Source organism: Musca autumnalis, unplaced genomic scaffold (genome assembly GCF_047663935.1).
Source record: "Musca autumnalis isolate F117 unplaced genomic scaffold, ASM4766393v1 scaffold_5, whole genome shotgun sequence".
Classification (NCBI taxonomy): domain Eukaryota; kingdom Metazoa; phylum Arthropoda; class Insecta; order Diptera; family Muscidae; genus Musca; species Musca autumnalis.
This window is the reverse complement of record NW_027412088.1, coordinates 71961196-71981667: the sequence shown is the minus strand read 5'-3', so window position 1 is coordinate 71981667 and position 20472 is coordinate 71961196.

Here is a 20472-nt window from a genome sequence, read left to right as displayed (position 1 = left end):
TCCTTTGTATAACAAACACATCTCGTCGTATCCAGACACCCACATATATCCATACATATCTATTAAGATGAAGTCGTACGTGTAACTGATAAGAAAATTGAAACTTAATTGATTATATTGTTCCCTCATATGCACAATACACGAATATGGAAACAAAGAAATGAAGAGGATTTATTAACTTCAATGAAGAGAACTTAATTACAACAAAAGTTTGTTGCAATATTAACATGTAAAATAGGAGTTTCTTTTAATTGGCTTAGCAAAATTGAAATCAATAATATCTCCGATAACAATGAAAATTAGTTGGTTATTTTAATTGGCAAATCCTTATAAATACTCGTATATGTACATGTGATTAGATACATGTATAACTTTATGCTCCCAACTCCATGGTAAAAAAAAACATAAATTTCACAACTATCATTTACCTATTAACTAAACATTCAGTTAGTTGGTAGCTATGTATAAACGTCATAAACACTCCTTTTTAAATGCTTCTACCACACTATTCAATTAAGTATCCGATTATAGCCACAACCACATCATCATTAGGCAATAGCTATTACCCTCAACCCACGCTGAATGTTTGCAATAATTTATAGTTTGCTTTAGCAATAACACCAAAGCAACAACTATGATGATCATTGTAAATACTCGGATAACAGCTGAATACTCAGTTGATTGAGCATTGTGAGATAGCCATGTTGTTATTGTTTAGCCATTGTTATTACCATTGAACTCGTAATTACATCCATTGGTATCTCTGTGAAAAGAATCATTTTAAACATTGCAACAGGCTTCATTGTTTAATTGAATTTTGGAATCAACTTGAGTGTGGTCGTGTGTTTATTATCCTTACCAATTATAACAGTTCGCATTTTCAGCTTAAGTACGATTAACAGTCCAAATTTCTCACAAATGTCTAACTTTAAGAGTGAAATATACAATGATAAATTGGGTACAAAATCCAATCCAATTTTGTTCTGATGGTTTTAATATCGACAACAAGATGGGGTCCGATTTCCCAGGAAATAATTCCCAAAATTATTTTGGAACATATGTTAGAAGGATGAAATTTCTACTTGTTATACCTTCCACCGTAATTAAATTTGTCATTCCGTTTGTATATATATTCTTGATCAGCGTAAAATTCTAAGTCGATATGACCATGTCTGTCCGACCGTCTCTTGTAATCAAGATACAGCTCGCAATTTGTAAGATAGAGCTTTGTAATTTGGTATAGATGTTTCTATTACTTCTAGGATATTTGGTATTGCAAATGGGCTATATCGGCCCACGTTTTCATATAGCCACCACCCGATTTTCGGTAGTTTAAGGGTTTTAGCTTCATTGTCACACCGAAATGACTGAAATTTAGTACTTAGTCTTCGTTGGGGATATACAACTTTCCACCAGAGTTTTGTCGGTATAGGTCAACGCCTTCATATAGCCCCCATAGAACGGTACCTCCCGATTTTCGGTATTTTGAAGGTTGTGGCCTCAATATTCCTCCGAAATGGCTAAAATTTGGAATTTAGTATTCGCTGGGGTTATAAAACTTTCTACCGGAATTTTGTTAGTATAGGCCCACGCCTTCATATAGCCCCCATTGCACGGTACCTCCCGATTTTCGGTATTTTAAAGGTTGTGGCCTCAATATTCCTCCGAAATGGCTAAAATTTGGAATTTAGTATTCTCTGGGGGTATAAAACTTTCTCCCGGAGTTTTGTTGGTATAAGGCGACGCCTTTATATGGCCCCCATAGAACGGTACCTCCCGATTTTCTGTATTTCGAAGTTTGTTGCTTCAATATTCCACCGAATTGGTTGAAATTTGGAGTTTGGTATTCATTTGGGGTATAAAACTTTCCATACGAAATGTGTCGGTATAGGTCCACGCCTTTATATAGCCCCCATAGAACGGTACCTCCCGATTTTCGTAATTCTAAAAGTTGTGACGTAAATAATCCACCGAAATGAATGAATTTTGTTATTAAGTCTTCCAGAGTATTATAAAGCATTCCTGAAAAGAATTATTAGTATATGTCCACGCCTTCCTTTATCCCCATAACAGCATACCTCTTAATTTTTGGTAGTTTTTAGGTTTTAGCCACATTATCTTACCGAAATATCGGAAATTTGGTAATTAGTCTTCTTTGAGTCTAAAAACTTTCCGCAGGAATTTGTCGGCATATATCGACGAAATTTGCTGAAATGTGTTAATTTGTCTTCTTCATAGACGAAAGGAAACTAATTGTTCAATTTTACTTTAATATAGCTCCTGGTGGAGGGTATAACAAGTTCGGCCCGCCTTTCTTACTTGTTTCTCAAAAAAATTCTACCAGACATAGATGAGATTCCAATATAGACAATATCGGTCCACTCCTTAGGGTACATCCCACACAAAATTTGGGAAATGTTCAGTTTAGGACCTGCCCTCGAATCGCTTTTTGTAGCAACATGTATTTGCTGCCCCCATTACGACGGTATAAGCTTTATGAGGGGCAAGTCCATACTTCCTGAGAAAATAGTCCGAAAGGTTTAAAACCCCCTATGGCACCATATATAGTGGTTAGAGCGCACGATAATTATCGAATTGATCAGCCGATTCGGTCTAAACTTTGGAGTTCGTAATATTTTGTTCAAACCTAATTTTAATTCGAAGATAGACAATAACGGTCCACTCTTTCAGGTACCTCCCTCACAAAAAAAAATGAAAATGTTCGGACAAATTGTGCGCACGATAATATTGTTACAGACGACGAATTTTTCTATCTATGTATATGAGCCCGAAACAAAACAGCAATCGACCGTCGGGGTCTTCGACGATGAGCCAAATCCAACGAAAGTTGTTCATGGAAGAAGCACTTCGAATCAAATTGTAGCCTGTTTCATCGGTTAAACTGACCGACTTAAGGAAAGTAGGATGGTTAATACATTGGTACACTGCAATTTGTTTACCTGAAGTCTTCTGAGAAATTCGAAAAACGTAAGCTCTCACACACCGATTCAAACCAGCGCCTTTTTGACCGGACAAAACGTGAAATTGATGGGTCATACGCCGTACCGGCATGACTTGGAACCGAATGACTTCATTTGATTCCCGCACATCAAGAAAAGAAGGCGTGGTCAACTGTTTTCGTCACAGAAGATACTGCTGAAGCGTTTAAAAACCAAGTTTTTGCGGATTCTGAACCTACAATGTTAATAGATGATAAAAATCAAATAAAGAACAAAATCTCCGGAGGGATTTCCAAATATATCGCGGTTCAAATTTTTAGGTCTTATTATGTTTTCACGATTTTGCTCGGAAACCGCACGCCCTATCGAAATGGGATAAGAAAACATGTTGTAGCAGTGAAAATTTTCTACAAGATTGACCATTATGACTTTTTCCTAGGGCTTACCATTTTTTGAGATATTGAAGTTCAAATTGCGACAATGCACTAACTGTATCGCCTTCTTATAAAACAATGTCATGAAGGGTGCACCTTAACTAACTTTAATGAAAACCGCCTACACCTTGGAAGTTTTTTAGGATTTTGAAACAGATGAGAAAAAATCCAAAAACAAGAAAAAATCGATGGAGGGATTTTTAAATAAATCGCGGTTAAAGTTCACATTTTTATACGCTCCACCATAATATGGAGGGTATAATTAAATTTGTCATTCCGTTTGTAACACATCGAAATATTCATCGGAGACCCTATAAAGTGTATATATTCTTGATCAGGGTGCAATTCTAAGTGGATATAACCATGCCCGTCTGTCCGCCCGTCCGTCCGTCAGTCTGTTGAAATCAAGATACAGCAAATTTTAAGACAGAACTTTGTTATTTGATACAGAAGTTAATATTACTCCTAGGATGTATGGTATTGCAAATGGGCTATATCGGTCCACGTTTTGATATAGCCACCACCGGTACCATCCGAATTTCGGTATTTTGAAGGTTTTAGACTCATTATCACACCGAAATGGCTAAAATTTGGTACTTAGTCTTCGTTGGGGGTTTAAAACGTTCCCCCCAGAAATTTGTGGGTATAGGTCCACGCCTTCATATAGCCCCCATAGAACGGTACCTCCCGATTCTCGGTATATTGAGGCTGTCGGTATAGGTTCACGCCTTAGTATAGCCCCCATAGAACGGTACCTCCCCATTTGCGGTATTTTGAAGGTTGTGGACTCAATATTCCACAGAAATGACTGGCATTTGTTACTTGATCTTCATTTGGGATATTAAAAGTGCCATATGAAATTTGTCGGTATAGGTCCACGCCTTAGTATAGCCCTCATAGAACTGTACCACCCGATTTTCGGTATTTTGAAGGTTGTGGCCTCAATACTTCACCGAAATGGGTGGAAATTGGTAATTGGTCTTCATTTGGGGTGTTAAACGTTCCATATGAAATTTGTCGGTATAAGTACATGCCTTCCTATAGCCCTCATAGAACTGTACCACCCGATTTTCGGTATTTTGAAGATTTTAGCCCCATTATCACACTGAAATTGTTGAAATTTGATACTTATTCTTCGTTGGGGCATAAAACTTTCTCCCAGATATTTTCCGATGTAGGTCCACGCCTTAGTATAGCCCGCATAGAACGATACCTCCCGATTTTCGGCCTTTTTAAGGTTGTGGCCACAGCATCCCACCAAAATGGGGCCATAAAACTTTTTCCCAGATATTTTCCGCTGTAGGTCCACTCCTTAGTATAGCCCCCATAGATCAATACCTCCCGATTTTCGGGTTTTTAAGGTTGTGTTTAGTCTTTGTTGAAGGTAACTGAAATCTAACTGAAATTCGTCGGTATATGTCAACGTTTCGATATAGCCCCCATAGAACGATTTTCGTAATTCTGAAGGTTGTGACGTCAATATCCCAACGAAAGACTAAAATTTCTATGCACCTTTAAGCGTGAATTTTTCAAGTAACTATGCACCTTTAATCGTGGATTTTTTCAAGAATATTTTTCAAATTTCTATGCATCTTTACGCCTGGATTTTTTTCAAGAATATTTTTCAAGTGTCTATGCACCTTTAAGCGTGGATTTTTCAAGTAACTATGCACCTTTTCAGTCTTGGCTCTTCTTGGACGCTTCCATTGGGATGGCTGAGCTTTGGTTTCAATAGGTCTGGCGGTAAACGGCGACAAGACCAAGTTCATGGTTTCGACGCGCAATGCGCCCATAAAACTCTGACTCGGCACCGCCATAAACACAACAAACAACATCAGTTGTGAAATACGAAGAAGAATTGTATTGCCCAACAGATGCTATTTTGACAAAAGTAAGCAGTTTAAAACCAAAGTCACTTGTCGTCAAACAAAAATAACACTTTGCAAACACTGATACTACCCGTGCTAATGTATGGTTCAGAAGCATGGATACTTGCGCAAGCAGATAACGCAGCGCTTGGTATGTTTGAGAGAAAATTTCTTCGAAAGATCTACGGGCCAATCTGCGTTGACGGTGAATATCGACGTCGTGTGAACAACGAGCTATACAACTATACAACGACATCACTATAGTTGAAAGTATCGATATACAACGATAGTTGAAAGTATCGATATACAACGATTGCGTTGGCTATGTCATGCCATAAGAGTGAGTGACGATGAACCCGCTTGCCAAGCGTATAAATACGCATGGCGGCACACAGTGAACTGAATGGCCAAGGCTTCGATAGAGTGAACAAGTGAAATACGAAATCAGAAAACACGATATCCCAGATTGGAAAAAAACCAAGCAACAAACACAGAGAAATTGAGATCTGTTCTTAGTTCGGCCTATGGAACAAATGTTTTGTAAAAGGGCCAGCTAAATAAGTAAGTAAACAAGTAAGAACGGCGTTATACCCTCCACCACGAATTGTATTGAAGTGTATAGGAACAATTAGTTCCCTTTCCCTTATGAAAGTACTAAGCTCTTCCTCTTACTCCTTGCAGAAGCAGGATAGCTTATCTGATAATACTCCCTTTAAAATAGATCATATGGGGCGTTATAAATTTTCCGAATTGGGCTTTTGTATCCTCCGGCAACGCACAATATTAAATTACAGCAATCTCAATTAGAAAATTTGAATTACAAGCCCCCAAATAGATAAAATTGGCCAATTCCGGCCATACTTAAACCTGGATATTTATGAACAGTTTTTTGCGAGTATGTTTTCTATATTTTGGGAACACAAAATTTCAATTAACAACGAATTCGGTAGTAAAATGTGACTAAAATTTTCAAAAAAAATCTTAAATCTTACCCTTATATAGTAGCTATAACAAAAAGTTTTACAAGGGAGGTTTTGTACCTGCAATTTTTGTACTTCTAGCGAAGACTATATACCAAATTACAAAATAATGTGACTAAAACGTTTAAAATGCCGAAAATCGGAGGTATCTTTCTACGGGGTCTATATGCAGATGTGACCAATTTCTGGTGAAACGTTTTATGCCCCACTAAAGGTCAATTACAAAATTTCAGTCATTTCGGTGGAATATTGGAGACAAACCCTTCAAAATACCGAAAATCGGTAGGTATCGTTCTATGAGGGATATAACAAGACGCGGACATTTACCCCAAAATTTAAGGTGCAAGGTGGTATACACCCAACGGACTAGACACCAAATATCAGCCGTTTCGGTAGGATATTGTGGCTAACACCTTAAAAAATTGAAAACCGGGGAGTACCGTTCTATGGGGGCTATACGAGGGCAAATTTCAGATGGAAATTTTTAAACCCCCCAAAGCTGACTAAATACCTAATTTCAGCCATTTCGGTGGGATATTGAGGCAACAACCTTCAAAATACCTAAAATCGGAGGTACCGTTCTATGGGGGCTATATCAAAAAGTGGGCCGATATAGCTCATTTTCAATAGCAAACATCCTAGGAGTAATAGAAACTTCTATACCAAATTACAAAGCACTATCTTCAATATCGCGAGTTTTATCTTGATTTCAACAGACGGACAGAGAGACGGACATGGTTATATCGTCTTAATATTTTATGCTGCATATATATACTTAACAGGGTATCCGACGAATATTTCGATGTGTTCCAAACGGAATGAAAAATTAATTCTAACCTCAATATTATGGTGGAGGGTATAACAATCATACTTACTTATATTTTCCGAGAAAGATGTATTTTGCCTCCTATGTATTATGTATTATCCGAAATAAAAAAGTAGTCTAAAATTACGTCACGTAAACACCCTTCCTTAGTTTCAATATATTTACCATTAAATTCCATATAAAAGTTAGAAATCGGTGATTACAAAAATTGGCATTCTGGGCCCTATTCCACGAAACAACTTATCGTTATCAAAAGTAGTTATTTTGAAAAGTGATATTTTTTGTTTGTTCCACGAAATATCTTTTCAATTTCTCTTTGCACTAAGTCCTTGGTCACACTAGATGGTTTCATTGAAACAATTTCATGAAATCCAGGGTTCCTAGGTCGAGTTTCACAGTAAAGTGATATCATAAAGTTGCTGTAGTGGGGAACTCGATCTATAAATACCTAAAAGTTTCAATGAAACCACTCTAGTGTGACCTTCGACTTAGCAATTTTTTTTTAAACCGTTCTCTTTAGCAATGTTGTTGCGCTCTCTTGCTTAACTTTTCCTTCATCTTGCTAATTCTCTCAGTTCTCTTGCAAAGTGTGGTTGCTATTTGTTCCACACAACATTTTATCATCTTTGCATTATTTTCTACTTAGCAATGATAAATTATAAATACAAAAATTAAATGAAATAAAATTAAATGAAGTGAAATAAAATAAAGTAAAACAAAATAATGCAAAATAAAAAAAAAAAAACATAATATAAAATAAAGTGAAAAAAATAAAACAAAATGAAATGAAATAAACGAAAAATGAAATAAAATAAAATTAAATGAAATAAAATAAAATCAAGTAAACTAAAATAAAATAAAATTAAATTAAATTGAAGAAAGTAAAACAAAATAAAATAAAGTAAAATTAAATTAAAAGAAATAACTTAAAATAAAATAAAAAAGAAAACAAAATAAAATTAAGTGAAATGAAATAAAATAAAATAAAAATATACTCTCAAATAGTTTAGCCTAAGTGTAAAATCGCGAAACATCGATTTGTATGATGGTTCGGAGGTTGGAAGTTCGGAATGGGGTGCTTCGCAGGGTGGAAGTTCGGAGGGGTTGGTTCGGAGGGTGAAAGTTCGGAATGGGGTGGTTCTGACGTTGGAATTTCGGAATGTGGTGGTTCGAAAGCGTGGAAGTTCGAAATGGGGTGGTTGGAAGTTCGGAAGGGGGTTGTTGCCAGGGTGGAAGGTCGGAGTGGGTGGTTGGTGTAAAGGTTGAAAGTTCGGAACAAATATTTCGATCCTTATAATTTCCTAAAAATCTTTAAAAAATCCACGCCTATTGTCTTCTTTGATTGCCTACAAAAATCTTTAAAAATATCCACGCCTATTGTCTTCTTTGGTTGCCTCTAAAAATCTTTAAAAATATCCACGCCTATTGTCTTCTTTGGTTGCCTCTAAAAATCTTTAAAATATCCACGCCTATTGTCTTCTTTGGTTGCCTCTAAAAATCTTTAAAATATCCACGCCTATTGTCTTCTTTGGTTGGTTCTAAAAATCTTTAAATAAAATCCACGCCTATTGTCTTCTTTGGTTGCCTCTAAAAATCTTTAAAAATATCCACGCCTATTGTCTTCTTTGATTGCCTCTAAAAATCTATAAAATATCCACGCATATTGTCTTCTTTGGTTGCCTCTAAAAATCTTTAAAATATCCACGCCTATTGTCTTCTTTGGTTGCCTCTAAAAATCTTTAAAAAAAATCCACGACTATTGTCTTCTTTGGTTGCCTCTAAAAATCTTTAAAATATCCACGCCTATTGTCTTCTTTGATTGCCTCTAAAAATCTTTAAAATATCCACGCCTATTGTCTTCTTTGGTTGCCTCTAAAAATCTTTAAAAAAAATCCACGCCTATTGTCTTCTTTGGTTGCCTCTAAAAATCTTTAAAAAAAATCCAAGCCTATTGTCTTCTTTGGTTGCCTCTAAAAATCTTTAAAAAAATCCACGCCTATTGTCTTCTTTGGTTGCCTCTAAAAATCTTTAAAAAAATCCAAGCCTATTGTCTTCTTTGGTTGCCTCTAAAAATCTTTAAAAAAATCCAAGCCTATTGTCTTCTTTGGTTGCCTCTAAAAATCTTTAAAAAATCCACGCCTATTGTCTTCTTTGGTTGCCTCTAAAACTCTTTAAAAAATCCACGCCTATTGTCTTCTTTGGTTGCCTCTAAATGTAAAATGGAGAAACATCGATATGATGGTTCGGAGTTTGGAAATTCGGAATGGGGTGCTTCGCAGGGTGGAAGTTCGGAGGGGGTGGTTCGGAGGGTGAAAGTTCGGAATGGGGTGGTTCTGACGTTGGAAGTTCGGAGTGGGGTGGTTCGCAAGCGTGGAATTTCGAAATGGGGTGGTTGGAAGTTCAGAATGGGGTTGTTGCCAGGGTAAAAGGTCGGAGAGGGTGGTTGGTTTGAAGGTTGACAGTTCGGAAAGAAGTATTTCGATCCTTATAATTTCCTAAAAATCTTTAAAAAATCCACGCCTATTGTCTTCTTTGGTTGCCCCTAAAAATCTTTAAAAAATCCACGCCTATTGTCTTTTTTGGTTGCCCCTAAAAATCTTTAAAAAATCCACGTCTATTGTCTTCTTTGGTTGCCCCTAAAAATCTTTAAAAATTCCACGCCTATTGTCTTTTTTGGTTGCCCCTAAAAATCTTTAAAAAAATCTACGTCTATTGTCTTCTTTGGTTGCCCCTAAAAATCTTTAAAAAATCCACGTCTATTGTCTTCTTTGGTTGCCCCTAAAATCTTTAAAAAAATCCACGTCTATTGTCTTCTTTGGTTGCCCCTAAAAATCGTTAAAAAATCCACGTCTATTGTCTTCTTTGGTTGCCCCTAAAAATCTTTAAAAAATCCACGTCTATTGTCTTCTTTGGTTGCCCCTAAAAATCTTTAAAAAATCCACGCCTATTGTCTTCTTTGGTTTCCCCTAAAAATCTTTAAAAATACACGCCTATTGTCCTTTTTTGGTAACTCATAAAAATCTTTAAAAACAACCACGCCTACTGTCTTCATTGGTTGTCCCTTAAAATCTTTAAAAACAACCACGCCTACTGTCTTTATTGGTTGCCCCTTAAAATCTTTAAAAACAACCACGCCTACTGTCTTCTTTGGTTGTCCCTTAAAATCTTTAAAAACGACCACGCCTACTGTCTTCTTTGGTTGTCCCTTAAAATCTTTAAAAAATACACGCCTCTTGTCCTTTTTGGTAACTCCTAAAAATCTTTCAAAAACAAGCTTATTGTCTTCTTTGGTTGTCCTTAAAAATTTTTAAAAAACAAGCTTATTGTCTTCTTTGGTTGTCCTTAAAAATCTTCAAAAAATCCATACCTATTGTCCTTTTTAGTAACTCCTAAAAATCTTTAAAAAATCCACGTCAATTGTAATTTTTGGTTACTATAAAAATCCACGCTTATTTCTCCTTTGGTTTGAAGGGTGAAAGCACGTTTTAAAACCTTTACTTGATTTAACAATGTACATTAGCAAAGAGAACGTTTACTGTCTTCATTGGTTGTCCCTTAAAATCTTTAAAAACAACCACGCCTACTGTCTTCTTTGGTTGTCCCTTAAAATCTTTAAAAACAACCACGCCTACTGTCTTCTTTGGTTGTCCCTTAAAATCTTTAAAAACAACCACGCCTACTGTCTTCTTTGGTTGTCCCTTAAAATCTTTAAAAACAACCACGCCTACTGTCTTCTTTGGTTGTCCCTTATAATCTTTAAAAACAACCACGCCTACTGTCTTCTTTGGTTGTCCCTTAAAATCTTTAAAAACAACCACGCCTACTGTCTTCTTTGGTTGTCCCTTAAAATCTTTAAAAAATACACGCCTCTTGTCCTTTTTGGTAACTCCTAAAAATCTTTCAAAAACAAGCTTATTGTCTTCTTTGGTTGTCCTTAAAAATTTTAAAAAAACAAGCTTATTGTCTTCTTTGGTTGTCCTTAAAAATCTTCAAAAAATCCATGCCTATTGTCCTTTTTAGTAACTCCTAAAAATCTTTAAAAAATCCACGTCAATTGTAATTTTTGGTTACTATAGAAATCCACGCTTATTTCTCCTTTGGTTTGAAGGGTGTGTTTCTTCTCGAAACTAATTTGGACAAATTCCAACAACAAAATAAAGCGGTAACTGGGGAGCAAAATTGGAGCCAACGAAGAGAGAAAAAAGGCACAACACTTGCAAAAGAAATGAAAAGAATAAAAAACACTTTTTTATTCCCGAACGATATCGGTTAAAAAGAAACACTTTCCTTTTATTATTATAAAAAATCCACAGACAATTTTCAAAATGTTTATTTATAAAATTCAAAGTTACTTTAAATTAATCGACTTATTAATTTACAAAAAGCTATAGCGCCAAATACAATTACTCGAACAATGATAACTCAACTATTATTTAATAATCTTAATAAAAAAGCGTCTTCGCGCTAAAAGACCGAAAATAACTAATATTTGTAACTTGAATTACAACCACAAAAGCAATATTCGCTCAAAAATGTACAGCGAGTGACAGCTTCAAAAAGGGTTGCCATATCCAAAAGGTTATCTCCAGAAAATTTTGCCACTTCTGGTCTGTTCCTTTACTTTTGAAAGTGGTAAAACCGGCAAAAGTAGCAAAAGTTGTAATCTGCTTCCATATGAATTGTATGGTGTCTGAAGTAAAGGAACGCTTTTCGAGTAAAAAGTTGTAAAACTTGAAGATTCTTGCACGTAAAGGAACAGAGCTTTCGTCTTCGCCGCCAAGGTATCCAAAAACAACGGCGCTTCACGAACGTGAACAGGGTGAAAGCACGTTTTAAAACCTTTACTTGTTTTAACAATGTACATTAGCAAAGAGAACGTTTACCCTGCATATTTTAGGCAAACTTATCAATATTTGGTCTGCAAAACCAAAATGCAAAGTTTTCTGTGGAACGAAAGAGCATAATTTTTGCAAAATCTTAGCAAAATACACTTTGCAGTTACAACATTTCACTTAGCGGAAGGGAACGTTTGTGGAACAGAAATAAAAGAGAGAACAACATTTTTTTAAAACTTAACAAACTCAACTTATCAGTAGACATCGGATTTTTGCATGTTTTTTACTTCTCATCCGATTGGACTCAAATTTTGGATCTAGGCGTTTTAAGGGTCAATTTTTCGATATTTGGGGTCATATCAAAAACATGCAAAAAATATGCAAAAAAAATATGCAAAATATGCAAAAAATATGCAGAATATGCAAAATATGCAAACAGTTTCTGGCCGAAAATCGTCATAAAAGTTGTAAAATTGTGAATTATTGTTAGAAAAATCGTCAAAAATCTTCAAAGTGTTCTAAATTAAGATAGTTGGCCGTTTAACGTCGATTTTTTTAGCAGATTATTGTGTTATCGAGACCTGTTACGACAGTGTGGTGTAGGGTATAAAAGTGTGGTATTGTAATACAATTTTTTTCTTATTAAACTATGCAAAAATATAAAATTTAATAAAATATCAAACGTTCTATGTAAAATTCAATATTTTCTTTGTTATAATTTGTAGCGTTGCAACGCCCAACGCGTTGGACTGGTTATTGTTCAAAGGGAACAAATCGATGTCGGATTTTTTAAGGCGGCAACCGCATAAAGTTTTTAGTTTGGTCAGATTTTAAGACTGTCAAAGTTTGAGCACAATTGGAATATGTTAACATGTGCCACTGGGGCGTCGATGTTATGAAAATATCGATTTTTTGGCTATTTATCGATTTCGGCGACCCATTTCTCTGGAATGGTTGAAGCTTTTTGTCCATATTAATCATTAAATTAAAGGCCATTCTGTTCTTAACATTTCTTCCTGAACAACAAACTACGTAAGTATTACAGAATTCGAGATAATAAAGCCAATGTCCCGAAAAACGTGACTAGGTAAGCCTTTGTGCGAAAATGGAGACTATTAAAAAAAATTTCTTCATTTTTATCAATTTTTGGAATGAAAACAAATGTCTTTTACATTTCTAAATTAAATTTATTCGAGAGTCAGACATCATGTGGTTTTGGAGCTTTCTGGGTACAGCTGACTACTTGAAGAACGCTCTGCTATGTAGTTCGCAGCTTTCAAGTTGTTTACCATCCTTTGCGCCTCCTGGAGTTCGGAGTTCTTGAACAACAAGAATTATGCCAGACCTTTTTCTAGGATTTTCGGCAGTTGCTCTTTTGGAAGTTTGGATCGAATATTTCTGAAGAAATTTGAATCTTTGCTTTGTTAAGATTTTGTCGCCTTTTGGCTCTTTACGGTGTTTTGGACCGTTGGATCAAACAATGCCAGGTCAGCAAGTTCAGGACTAAGATACCACAGATTATTAATTATGTTCTTATTTCCTTTTTCTGAAATTTGTGTGTCAATGTTTTCATATTTCAATACATTTTCAATGAGGTCTAGGTCTTGTTTTGATGCTAAACGTATCGTAAAATCTGAAGAACCATCTGTCCCGAAAACAATCAAGCGTGGCTTCAAGAAAATCGTAACTATGCAATTGCCATTGGTGCTGGACCCCTGTAAGGTGTATAGGAACGTTACTAGTATCATTATGGCTACAGTAGAAGCTATCGGAGGATCCCTACAAATATAAGACCTCTAGAAGCTTTATCCGTGAACAGCGGAGAATAAAACGTGAAAAATAAACTCAACAGCTTTAAGGAACGAGGCTATTTGTGTGCACTGGCATGGAAAACTATTACCAACTATTCTCAAAACAGAGATGAAAAACGGGTTGCTGTTCTGGAATCACATGGGGGTAAAAAACAACTCCTAGGCGTTCCTGAAACTGGCAGTAGCTGATGAGAGAAACAAGAACTAGCAGTGTACGAATGCTTAAGAATAGTCTGCGATTGACAAATCGAAGTTCGAAGTAGGCGAGAGTGTTTTAAAACTACTGCCCTGCCCACTTCCCAAGAACAAGAGGTCGTAGAAGCACCTTGCATTTAAATCGTTCGAGACTGGACGCCCCCAGAATGTTTTTTCTATTTTATTTATTTATTTGGTATCCCACACGACAACAACTGAGTGTTATAAGTGAGATTTTGGGTTATTGATTTTGCAAAACATATAATATAATATAGGATTTATTGGGTAGACATTATCAATATGTTAAAAAGAAATAGAGACAATAGCTTGAGTTTAATAACAAAAAGTGAAAACGATATTCAGAAATATTTTTAGGTCCAAAACAAGACCTAAACCGCATTGAAGATTTACTTAATACGAAAGGCATTCACAAACAAATATCAGATAAAGGAAATAACAAAATGCCACACCTTAGTTATTCGTCTGGCATTGTTTGATCTGATAGTGCAAAACACCGTAAAGATCCAAAAGACGACAAAAATCTTAACAAAGCAAAGATAGAAATTTCTCCAGAAATAATCGATCCAAACTTACATAAATCAACTGCCGAAATTCCTAGAAAAAGGTTTAGCAGGCATAATTACAAGTGAGACTTAATTGTTGTTCAAGATATTAAACTTTAACTCCGAATTTCTTGAAAAAGATCCTGCAATTTGACCACAGAACATCAATTACCAGGAGGGGTAAAAGATGGTAAATAACATGAAAATTGTGAGCGACATAGCAAGGATTCGAGTTCATCACCAAGTTGTCATCTGTACCCAGATGGCTCCAAAACCACATTATGTCAGTCCCTTACGTAAATTTAAATATGTATGAACAAAATGTAAGCGTTTGTCATTGAGGCCATAAAATGAATGTACAAATGTCCATATTTGTAAAAACAAAATTGCATTTGAAAAAGGAAATGCTTGATGTATAGCGATGCCATTCCACGGCCGATATGTCTGACGAGTCTCTACAAAAGGCGGCTTTCCTTTTTCACTTGCCAACAACATCGGTCATTAAGCTCGATTCCAACGAGAAATGAATTAAAATTAATATTAAAATAGATCTTCGCCCTAATAGGCAACATTTTCAAATAAATTAAAATATATTCGTTTTCATTCGCAAAAATTTGATAATATAGGAAGAAAAAAGTTGTTTTTTTTAATTGACTCCATTTTGGCCCTAAGGCCTTTCTCGGGACATTGGGTTTATTGTCTCGAATTCAGTAACACTTACGTACTTTGTTGTTCAGCAGGAAATGTTAAGAACAGAATAGCTTTTAATTAAATGCGTAATACGGGCAAGTAGCTTTAACCGTTCCACATATATGGGCCGTCGAAGTCGTCAAATAGTAAAAAAAAGTAGATTTTCATAACTTCGAGGCCCCAGTACCACGTGTTAACATATTCGAATTGTGCTCAAACTTTGGCAATCTTAAAATCTAACGATACTAAAAGGTTTAGGCGGCTTCCCAGCTAAAAAATCCGAGATCGATTTGGTCCTTCGAGTTAAAACCAGCCAATGCTACAAATTAAATTAAGATGCTACAAAAAAGAAAATATTGAATTTTACATAAAACGTTTGATATTTTATCAAATTTTATATTTTTACATAGTTTAATAATAAAAAATGGTATTACGGTACCATATTTTTATACAAATTAATCTGCTAAAAAATCGACGTTATACGGTCAACAGTTTTAGTTTAGAACACTGTTACGTATTTTTGATGATTTTTCCAACTTTAAATGACAATTTTACGACTTTTATGACGATTTTCGGCCAAAATCTGTTTGCATATTCTGCATATTTTGCATATTTTGCATATTTTTTGCATATTTTGCATATTTTTGCATATTTTGCATATTTTTTGCATATTTTGTGCATATGCAAAATAAATACGAAATATGACCCTGCCATTGAATTTAGATTTCTTTGAAACGAATTTTGGTCCAATCAGAATCTTCGTATCTTTAATATTAAAAAATATGCAAATATGCAAAATCCGATGTCTACTTATCAGTTATAAAACATAAGTGTTCTGTGGAACGCAAAAATTTGCGAATTACCAAAAATATTGCTAAGTGCAAAATGAAAAATTGATAAGTTGTTTACTTCGCTTCTTATATGGTCTTTGTTAAATTATGTCCCCATTCAGAATGTTTAATACAAAGGCGACCCTCTGTTCCACTTTTACCAATAAGAAATTACCTTTGAAGTAGCCAAGCCCAAAAATTATCGGAAATCGTCTAATTTCCAGCAATTAATTATTTTTACATTTTAATTAAAAACATATACCTATTTAACAACTGCCTTGTGTTGAAATTATTTTCAAAACATTTCCGCAAAGAATAAAAATATAGGCGAATAAGTGAAGTCAACCAAAACTGTGGAAATATTTCAACATCAATTCCCTTGTTAGTTGTTGTTTTTGTTTTTCTTCAACACATGGTGACGAAGATGATAACATCAGGGAACATTGATCCTCATCTTCTTATGCATTATTGTTATAAGTTGTTTCACAAACTATGGCTCATTTAGAGCCATCAGTCAAACAAAAACCAACTGCTAGGCAACACCACAATGCCCTTCACATTTCAACACATCAAACAAAAGGGCCACGGTTGATACTCCTACAGCCATCAGCAGCACCACATCCTCAAAGAGGAAAAGCAAAGGCGATTTGTAACACATTTCATGCACCACAGCCAACGGTCATCATTATTATTGCCATTGATCTTCTGAGAGAGTATTATTTATGAGTTCAACAGTTGCTACTGCCATCCATTTGGTATGGTATGGCTGGCAAACAATGCCTGCTGCATTTGTGGGTATTTTTCGGTGTAACTCCAACTGTGCCAATGATGCCGAAGCCACAACATTAGCTGCTACCTCAGTTCAGCATAATGGAATGTAATAAATGGGCGTTACTTTTGTCTTTCCCTTTCCGCTTTCTTCACGGTATGTGTTCTTTTACTATTATTTATAGTCTTAAAAAGATCTATTTTTACCTTTAGGTTTTCGATGCGCTAAATTTTAAAAATATAATCTGGTATTAAGACGACTTGAATGGTAAAATATTTTGAACAAGTGTACGTACCTACCTAAGGGTATTGTTTGAAATAAAACTGCATAGATTTTTCATGGTAAATGTCGATAGGTACTTTTTTGTATGTGAGAAGAGAAGCACAGTAGACAAATTTAAGTAATAAATACATACTTGCATTAACTCCTATAACGAGGGTGAATGGTAGTAGTGAAAATCATATAGTCTATATTAGGAGCATCATTTATTTTGTTTCTAACTTCCCAGTTTTGCAGCCGCTTCTAAAGGTAGATTTCCAATGCATCAGTTTTTAGTTCTACTCAAAATGATAGAAAGTTTTGAAGTGAACTACCTCACTTGAGCTATGAGCAATGTCAATAGGCTAGTTTTCACAATGTTTTGAGGTGACCCACTTCACTTGAGCTTTCCATTAATTTTTATTTGTTTTCTCCTTTGGTTAATTTTAATTGGTTGGGTTTAAGACACTTTTATGCTGAAGCACATTCATTCGTTCTCAATCATAACAATTTTGAAAATCAATACGCTTGATTATGTCGGAGTGTCGCTTAGTTCCTACATCTCCCGGTTCATACGACGGCGATATACTTCGTCTACTCATATCGGTACTTATATTTTTCGCAACTTCTGAGAAAAAAAATAAAATCTATTTTTTTCTTTACGAAAACAAGTAAGAACGGCGTTATGCTCGGCCCGGCCGAATTTGTTATACACATCACCACGAGTTGTACTGAAGTAAATGGAACAATTAGTTTCCTTTTATTTATGAAGAAGACTAAATTTCAAAGTTCAAGCATTTCGGTAAAACAATGTGGCTAACCTTCAAAATACCGAAATTCGGTAGATACTGTTCTAATCACGAGGTGCGATTCCATGGCTAATATAAGAAGACATGGACATATACTGATAATTCTTTTGTGGAATATTTTATAACCCTAAATAACAACTTTCAGTGATTTCGGCGGAATATTGATTTTATAACATTAAGAAAATCGGAAGGTACCGCTCTATGGGGGCTATATCGAAACATGGACCTGTACCGACGAATTTCAGTCGGAAAGGGTTTTACCTCCAACGTAGACTAAATACCAAATTTCAGTCTTTTCGGTGGGTTATTGTGGCCACAAGCTTCAAAATACCGAAAATCAGGAGCTACCGCTACATAAAGGCGTGGCCCTGTACGGACAAATTTCAAGTTAAAAGTTTTATACCCCCAACGGAGACTACATACCAAATTTCAGCAATATTACTGAAATATCGAGGCCACAACCTTCAAAATACCGAAAATCGGGAGGTACCGTTCTGTGGGGGCTATATGAAGGCGTGGTCATATACCGAAATATTTCAGGTGGTAAGTTTAATACCCACAACGAAGTCTAAATACCAAATTCCAGCTGCTGCGGAATCGGGAAGTACGGTCCCGTGGGGCTATACTAAGGCGTGGACCTGTAACGACAAGTTTCTGGGGAAAGTTTGGCGACATTACGCTGACTGATCTGAAGAGGTGCGCAAGTTATTTCAATCGACAGTTTGTCGAGCACCCCGCGAGTGACAGGAGGAACTACCATAATTTAAATTGATGTTGTGAATGTTATCAGGAACGCTAAATCATGCAAAGCGGTGGATCCAGATGGAATCTTCATGGTAATGCTGAAACAGTTAGGTACATTACAACCATCTTTTTCCACGCGAGGAATATGCAAATATCCGCCACTAAATCTACTGCCACTCTGTTCACCACATAGACGGCAGAGGTGAGTACTGAAGATGAGTTGAATGTCATGGTCGTGGCAGCATAATTCCGACCAAAAACCTTTGGCGCAAGCCAAAGCTATATGCGACAACCTGACATGTAGGAACAAGGTCCTCAAGTCACAAGGCGGCAGCACTTCGGATTCAGATAAAGACACCTTGTCGACCATATATAAGGCGATGGGTCGGTTTGTGGTAAGCTATGCGGCGCCAGTATGATTCGCGAATAAAAGTGCAACACGATGGGAAAAATAGTAAAATCTGTCAGATTACCACGCTGAGAACTGCAACGAAACGCCTTCGCATGTCTTCAGTGGACCATCTACATGAGGAGACAAAGACTCTTTTAGTTCAGCAACAAAATGGTATACTTTCGTTGCAATACTTGATCGGGTGTTACCGTCAAAGTCATCCCAATCACCATATGGTGTATAGGATTTCCCCCACCCTGGCATGTCAGTAGGGATTTTTGTGATCTAGAAAGAGAGGTCCAAGAGAGAACCCCCAGATCAACAAGTCTATCAAGCAAGTTTAAATAGCATTCACACAGATGCAGTCGCAGATGCCATAAACAACTATCGTGTGCATGAGGTTCTCGCAGAACATCCTCCAACTATCGCAGCTGAAGAGCGTCCGCTGCCACGACAAACCAGAGTAGTTTTGACTCAAAAAACGCTCGGGATGGTGCAGTCGCCTGAATTCCTATATTTTCATGTGCCCTGCCAAAGCTACTCAACTAACGGAAGTAGTTTTGTGGCTACAACCCATCGAAACAGCCAGATTTCTAGAACTGCAATTTGAACCAGAGCTAAAATGAGCAGAAGAATGAATACACAAACTAGTCTAGCCACTTTTTCCGCTCACGTTCACCTACTAGCCTGTTGACTTCAAGTGTAAGTTCTCTAACTCTTGAATCTTCAGGGTTTGTAGGACGAAGCGGCAATTGGTAAATTCTCTAAATCATTGCCAATCAGTTTTTCCGTGGTTCAGAAAAATACGCTTATGAAATCGGGTGGTCTGTTTACGGGGACGATGACCGCAAGATGATCTGAGCCAATGGAAATAATATTCCCACAGCTAACTGCCACCCCCATAAATTCCATGTATGTTTGGTCACTAGAGTCAAGCTCAAGGGAGATAGGTCTGTATATGACAGAAGGCAGATCCTTACACAAAACGTTGTTACCATCGCAACAATGCAAGCTACAGATGATAGTCAGACATTGTTTCTTGCATCGCGACGATCATGATGCTTCTCCGATTCATAATGTCTACGGTTTCTATTTGCAGGAATAATGCATTAACTTGTGGTGTTAGATGTTGCGTCCTCTACATCGGGTCCCTTGTGGGTTCCAGCCTGAGGCTTGTCTAGCTATGTTGTCTGGGGATTTACGCAGCGTGTGTCCAACCCATCTCCACTAGTTATTAGGAATTTCTTTTTCGATTGGGATTTAGTTGCATCTTCTATGTAATTCGGAATTTGAGATCCAATTATCAGGCCACCATATATGTATGTAAGAAATGCCTTAAGAAACGGTCAACAAAGCGTTGTAATTTATTTGATCTTCTGGTGGATACTATCCATGTTTCACATCTGTATAAATGTATGGATTTTACGTTCGAATTGATATACAAATTTTTGTTGAATTTGATAGCTTTCGGGAGCGCCATATTTTCCGCAGTTTAGCAAAGGCACCTTT